Source organism: Lontra canadensis, unplaced genomic scaffold, assembly GCF_010015895.1.
Source record: "Lontra canadensis isolate GAN:19392208 unplaced genomic scaffold, GSC_riverotter_1.0 scaffold73, whole genome shotgun sequence".
Lineage (NCBI taxonomy): Eukaryota > Metazoa > Chordata > Mammalia > Carnivora > Mustelidae > Lontra > Lontra canadensis.
In genome coordinates, this window is record NW_022631067.1 from 5,466,106 (window position 1) to 5,474,170 (window position 8,065).

Below are 8,065 nucleotides of genomic sequence, written 5' to 3' on the forward strand. Positions count from 1 at the left end.
AAATTATTTAACTGTATAAACAACCGCCCCCCCAAAGCTTAGAAGTCATGTCTCTCTCCCTCAGAACAACAAAGAAGCTGAACAAACTGAAAATCAATGACTTTTCTTATATTTACCAGAGAAATGAGGTCATGACATAAACCAGCACCCTGAAAACCGGAGAGACAGGTGAATGCAGAGACCACAGACCAGATGACCTAAAGTAGAAGCTGCTGGAGTCAGAACAGGCAGGAACACATATATGCTTCAGAAATTGCTAGAAGCTGAGGGTGGACTAACTTATGAGTTAAAAGATCCTGGAGGGCCAGTTTAAGCGAGGATACCCCACATTTTCACAGAGTTCTACTTCTGCACTCCCAAGTGGGTTCTAATGGTGAAGACAGGAGAAAAATCCCCTCATGCCTGGTTGTGTGTGGAGCAGGGGAGTAGCCATTCTGAAATACACCACAATAAATGCCTACCTATCAAGAGAAAAGACTTCCCTAGAGCCTTCTTGGAGAAAGGAATGTTAGTCAATTCCAGCCAGCCCCCTCTAGCCTCCCCATCTCACTTCAGGGGAAGGAAAATTAACTGAGAAACTCTTATGAAGATCACAGCTAGGGATACAGACTCAGCAAAACAGTGAGACCTAATTATAGGATTCTACAATGATTCCCCTCCCCCCCCAGCACCAAATCAATAAGCTCCCCATATAATAACAGGGGGTTACAGGTAAATGAACTCTAAGGCTGACTACCTAAGGAGGAGTTCTTAGGGAAACTCAAATACAATGGAGAGACAAAAACCAGGACACTAGAGAAAACTGGTCTCTGAAAACCTATAGCCACAGTAAACACTGCCTGATTCCTAGCCAGATAAAAATAAACTTCACATCAAAGGCCTATCTACTCAATTCCTATTACCCAATACATCACATCTAGTTTTTAACAAAAAGTTACAAGTCCCGCCAAAAGTCAAGAAAAAACCAAAATCTGAAGAGACAAAGAAAACTTCAGAACCAGACCCAGATATGGCAGAGATCTGGTGATGATCAGATTGAGGATTTAAAATAATCATAAACGAAGAAGCTAAGCACACTAAGAAGAGTAGATAACATGCAAAAACCGACAGGTAATGTAAGCAGAGAGATGGAGACTCAAACTCAAAGGTAATCATAGAAATCAAAATTCTAACAAATGAAAAATGCTTTTAATAGTCTCATTAGTAGACTGGACACAGATGAATAAAGAATCAGTGAGCTTGAAGACATGTCAATAGAAACTTCCCATTGAAATGCAAAGAGAAAAAAGAACGGAAAAAAAAAAATTGAAGGGCGCCTGGGTGGCTCAGTGGGTTAAGGCCTCTGCCTTCAGCTTGGGTCATGATCCCAGGGTCCTGGGATCGAGCCCCACATCGGGCTCTCTGCTCAGCGGGGAGCCTGCTTCCCCTTCTCTCTGTCTGCCTCTCTGCCTACTTGTGATCTCTCTCTCTGTCAAGTGGATAAATAAAATCTTTAAAAAAAAAAAAATTGAACAAAATATCCAAGAACTGTGGGACAATAACAAAAGGTATAACATAAGCTAATGGGAAATCCAGAAAAAGAAGTGAGATAAAGAAACAGAAGAAATATTTGAAATAATATAGGCTGACAATTTTCCAATATTATTGACAGAAATTAAACCATGGATTCTAGAAGCTCAAAACAAAAACAAAAACAAAAACAAAAAAAGAAGTATAATACCAAAAAATCTATACCTAGGCATATTGTACTGAAACTGCAGAAAACCAAAGACAAAGACAAAATCTAGAAAGAAGCCCATTGGAGAAAAAGACATCTCATATATAGAGAAACAAGGACAAGCATTACATCAGACCTCTCAACAGATACCATGTAAGCAAGAGAGTGGAAAGAAATACTCAGATTTTTAAAAGGTACAAAACAAAATGAAACAAAAACACCAACTCAGAATTTGTACCCAGCAAAACTATCCTTCAAAGGTAAAGGAGAAATAAAAACTTTCCCAGATAAAACCTGAAGGCTTTTGTCATTGGTAGAACTGCACTGCAAGAAATGTTAAAGTTTCTTCAAAGAGAAGGAAATAGATAAAAGAGTCAGAAATTCAGATCTATGTAAAGAAAGAAGGACTCAGAGAAGGAATAAAGGAAGACTCTGAGGAAGCTTTTACTGCCAGTAGCCATTGAATTTGAACTGAAACCCATGCTCCTGGAAAACAGCAAAGAATAAGAGATATCCCACCCAGATTTTGCCTTCTAGGAAATGGCATATTGCAAAAAAACAAAAAAAACACAAATAAACAAAAACAACAACAACAAAAATAACCTCCTCCACATATAACTTAGATAAGACTCACAGGAGTAGCAACCCACCTTAATTATCTAGGACAAGACTAGACATAGACCCTCCAAATTCCCATTCTTTGCCTCATAAATGATCTGAACTATTTTTTCTTCACTGATCAATGGGAGCAAAATGCTTGTTCATCATCCTTTGGTCCACCCTCAGCCTGAGCCAGATGGCAATCCCTTCTGAAACTAGGGTAACCTCAGACTAAAATATTTTCTGATGTACAATCCAATCATGCTCCCCTTTGACCCACTCCCCACAAAAACATCCTTCTATCCTTGTTTATCCCTCTTTATCAAAGAAACCCCTATTTGCCTAACTCTGGAGACACCTGCAGATGTTATGGTCATGACATTCTCCCCATCTCCATGGTCCCCACATCCTCCTATTGCAATAGGTTTCATCCCCCACATGCCACACCCCACCCCTTGCAATAATTATTTTGAATAAAGTCTCTCCTTTTTAAGTTCAGACTTGTTTCTTTTATGACATGGAATTTGGTCTCTGCTCTGCATTGGCTCCATGTTAGAGCTTGTCAGTCTCACGCTCTCATCTCTCAGAGATGGGATCTAGTCACTATCCAGTCTGGGCAAATTTCTGGAGGGGCTTTCTTGGCCCTTCTGTGGTCACAACACCAAGACTTTTTTTTTTTTTTTAAGAATTTATTTATTTATTTGACAGAGCAATCACAAGTAGGCAGAGAGGCAGGCAGAGAGAGAGGCAGGCAGAGAGAGAGGCAGGCAGAGAGAGGAGGAAGCAGGCTCCCTGCTGAGCAGAGAGCCCGACGCGGGGCTCGATCCCAGAACCCTGGGATCACAACCCGAGCTGAAAGCAGAGGCCTTAACCCACTGAGCCACCCAGGCGCCCCTGAATAAAGTCTCTCCTTTTTAAGTTCAGACTTGTTTCTTTTAGGACATGGAATTTGGTCTCTGCTATGCATTGGCTCCATGTTAGAGCTTGTCAATCTCACGCTCTCATCTCTCAGAAATGGGATCTAGTCACTATCCAGTCTGGGCAAATTTCTGGAGGGGCTTTCTTGGCCCTTCTGTGCTCAAAACACCAAGACTTTTTATGGCATTCCTCTTCAGGCATTTGAGAAGAAAGGCAATCTCTGCATCTGTTGCTGTCTGTATGTGTTCTCTTAGTCTGAAGGTTTTTTTTCTCTCTTTCTGAATAAAAAATTCCCTATCTATTTCTTAGGCATTGTTTTTTTTGTTGTTTTTTTGTTTTTTTTTTTGTTTGTCATAGAGGTGCACTTACAATTTTACAATTAACCTTGCCTAGCATAGGGCCTTCTGACAAGACTTTTAGGTGGACAATTAGAGTAACGTTTGTCTAAGGAAAAAAAAAAAGGTCGTATGTCTTGTATAGAACAGAACATTTTTAATTGAATCAGAAGATAGTTGTTGGAAGCTACAGTTTTGCTGATTTTATTAACAGAACTGTGATTAAATCAGTTTACTCTATATTCAAAGTATGTAACATTCTGTAATTTTCAATTGTCAAAAGCAGTTTAAAAAGAAGCCTTGTTTTAGGGTTGCTAGGAGAAACCAGACAATGCATCCCATGATTATTTACTCATCAGATAGATTTGTTAAATGCCTCCCCTGTGAAAGTCCCATGGCATGATGGGAAAACAGCAGCAAACAAATCATACGTGGTCCTCCCACCTTGAGAAGCTTGCTGAACAACTCTTCTTCTTTTTTAATTACAAATATGTATAGTTCTGTTAAGGAGAACTAACCTGCCAAGGGGTAAACAGTTGAGGGGGTCAGGGAGGGATGAGTATGGGAGGGTGTCAGCTCAGGGCAAAGTTAGGCAGAAGATCTTCTAAGAAACAACAACGAAAACTAATTGGTTGTTATGTGACCTATGGGTAGATTCGCACCTGATGCCCATGACTCTGCCTATACTTGGAAGTGTAGGTATGACTCTATAAGCAATTCACACAGTATTTTGCACGAACTAGGTACTCAATATTCACGACCGGAATAAATGCGGCTTCATCAACATGTTACAGGACACACCTCAGATTTTGAAAAGCTGGCAAAAGGAGTTGAGGATTACTAATCTAAGAATTAGGGTGAAAGATATATTTAGGCAGCTCTTTGGCATTTTTTTTTTTTTATATTAGGAGATTGTGCTTCAGAATGATCTGCTTCTAAAGGATCTGTTATTTACATTCGGCTATCGTGATTACTCAAAAATGAAGAGAGGGAAGGATTGAAGGAGGTGGGAAATTTAAACAGAAGCCACAATCTAAACAAATAAAACCAAAATCACAGTCAAAGTAAAATGCACTCAAATCCTCATTACTCAACACGTTTTCAGTGTATATTACCAAGGTTAGCATACTAATCTAGGGGTGTCAGTGAACACAAAGCAGCAAAGGATTCCAGTGGTGAAGGGAATCCATAAATAAGTAAATATATAAGGAAACAAGGTAGTTCAGGGAGTGTGAATGCTGAGACTTTAATGATCATATTATAAAGCGGGGCATGAAATATGTATGCCCCTCCCCCATGCCTTCCCTGCACCCTCAGAGAAAACCCCTAGTAATTTGGCTGGGGGGCAGGGGGCTTGATGCACTTTTTTTTTTTTTTTTTGGTAGGTCCCCCCGGCCCAGGGGCAACAAAAAGACATTGTTTGAGTGAGATATATAGCATCTTCTTTAAAAGTTCCATAAATTAGTAGCATTGTCAACAATAGCCAAACTATTGAGAGAGACCATCAACTGATGAATGGATAAAGAAGATATGGTAATTACATATACTATGAACTATTACTCAGCCACGAAAAAGTATGAAATCTGACCCTTTGCAACAACATGGATGGAGCTAGTGTATTATGCTAAGTGAATTAAGTCAGTCAGAGAAAGACAAATACCATAGGATCTCACTCATGGGCAATTTAAGAACACATATGAACATATGGCAAGAGGGAAAAGAAAAAAAGGACAGAGAGAAACAAGCTATAACTGACTCTGAATTATAGAGAATAAACTGAGGGTTGATTAAGGGAGGTGGGAGGGGGATAGGCTGGATGGGTGATGGGGATTAGGGAGGGCACTTGCTATTATGAGCACTGGGTGTTGTCTGCAAGTGATGAATCACTGAATTCTACTCCTGAAACCAACATTGCACTGTATGTTAACTAACAAAATTTGAGTTTAAAAAAGTTCTAAAAATGATCTTTAAGCCAACCCCAGAATACATGTCATCTAAATAGATAACATGCTTTGCAAGCAATCAGACTAAATCTCCAGACTACTCCTCCAATTCTACATCCTTTTATGTAATATGGAGGTATCATTCACACACAGAAATATAACCACACAGACATATTTTGAGAAACAAAAATGAGATTGCAACCTGCACATCCTTCTACAACTTTCCTTTTTCACCTACTGGCTATAATTATACTATGAACATATTTGCAAATCAGTCCATATAAATCTGCATTGTACTACATTTGTGGATGTACGGCAGACTTCTCATCCTTCCACGTTTCTTTGCAATTGTCTGACATCCAAACAATGCCCCAATGAAAATACTTACCCAACAGTATGTCATACATATTGTGTTATTGTATCTGTGAGACAAATCCTTGGAAGTTAGACTGCCAGCTTATGGGATGTAAAAGCTTAAAATGCTGATAGGCGTGGTTAAATCAACCCTTTGTCACGCTACTTTATTAGTAATTTTTAAAAATAATTGTCAGTCTTAAAGGAAAACATACATACACACAAATAATTATTTAAATTTGCATTTCCTTGGTTTTTAGTGAGGTTTAGATTCTTTTATCAGTTTTTTTTTAATTGGTTCTATTTCCTTTGTGAATTGCAGGTGTACATTCTTTGGTCATTTTTCTATTGAGTTGTCTTTCTCTTATTATTATAAACTCTTTTTAAAAAACTCTTTATAGAGATATTAATGCTTTGCTTGCTAAATATTACAAATATGTTCTCCTAAAGTCTCAAATTTTATTTATATAGACAAATATATTAACCTATTCATTTACACCAGTGTTTCTCACTCTTGCTGGTAGAGTACCTACGGGAGAATCATGTGGTGTGCTTGTTAAAATGGAGATTCGAGGGCCCAATCACTGTATAAGAAGTTTTGGGATAATACACAGAATTTTGTGTGTCTTATCAAATCTCCAAGTTGTATATCCATTGCTCCATTGCCTTATTTTTATGTCTTTCATGTTTATTAAAAAAAAGCATATGCTTTTGAACACATTTAGATTTCAATCCATCTTAAATTTACTTTTGCTCCTGACAGGATGCAAAATTTTTAAATTAACTGCATTTTATTTTTAATCTCTTTAATTATAACAACAGTATTTAATAAACCATTTTTTCCACTAGAGAATATTCTCTATTAGAGTTTCTCATATTCCTGTAGCTTCCAAAAGAAACATGCCTCATTTTTTTCTAAAATATTGTATATTTATAAAGAATTCATAACATGTAGAAAGACAGTAAAGAGTTTTTTTTAAAAAACCCAACCTGTAGTAGGTTGACTAGTGTCCCCCCAAATTCATGTCCATGGACATGTGGTCTTATTTGGAAATAGGGTCTTTGCAGATAATTAAGTTAAGGTGAGGTCATATTGGATTAGGTTGGGTCCTAGTTCAATAACTAGTGTCCTTATAAGAGAACAGACATACAGTCGATGCTATGCGATGAACGTGACAGAGATTGGAGGCAATCACCATAAGTTGAGAAGCATGAACAGATCCGCCCCCTGCCACACAGCCCCAAAGACCTTAAAAGACCCAAGCTTGCCAACATCTGGATTCAGGACTTCTGGACCCCATAAGTGAGTTTTTCTTGTTTTATGCCACCAGTTCATGGTGCTCTAGGAAACCAATATATCAACTAATCAGAAATAACTATCTTTAACATTAGATGGGCATCCCATAGGGGGGTGTGTGTGTGTGTGTATAAATATTAGACTGAGAAAAATTATTTACGTTGTCATGGGGATAGTGCTATACAATCTCCATAATTAAGGTTTTTTTTTTTTTTTGTACTTGAATGTACCTGAAGAAAACTAATAGATCTGTCCTCCTATTCTTTTGATTATTTTCCTATTGCTGTGTCAGTATCTTGGTGCTCAGTTTTTGTAAGGCAAATGCTTACTACCCTTTTTTAAAGGATTTCCTGATAACTCACAACCATGCGATCTTCTCTACAGAATTTTAAATCATTTAGTTAGTTCCAACCCATCCCTAAGAGAACTTGGGGCTCTGATGGGAACTGCGCCAATTCTGTGATTTAACTGGGAGAGAACGGGCATAATTTTGATACTGACTTGTCATCCAAACACGTGGCACGCATTTTTCATTTACTCAGGTCTTGCTTCTGCCTTTCAGCAAAGGTTGAGGGATTTCACCGCGAGGAGCTTGTAACTTGTTAATGTTTATTCCAAGTACTTCATATTTTTGGTGGCCATCGTGGATAAAGTCTTTTTTATTATTTCATTTTTAATAGGCCGTTACTTGATCAAAAGGGGAATTTCCAATTTTCTTCTTCCCTCTTGAGTTAGGCCTTTCACTGCACGCTTTAAAACGGGGGCACCGATTTTCTAGGCTTCCTGTCCTCTCTGGCTAGCCAGGTCTCCTCCTCCTCCAGGGCCTGGCAGTCCGGTGCAGCACGCAGGAACCGGGAGTCCCCGGCGAGGACTGGGCGGTCTCCCCGGGGATGTGCCCCGC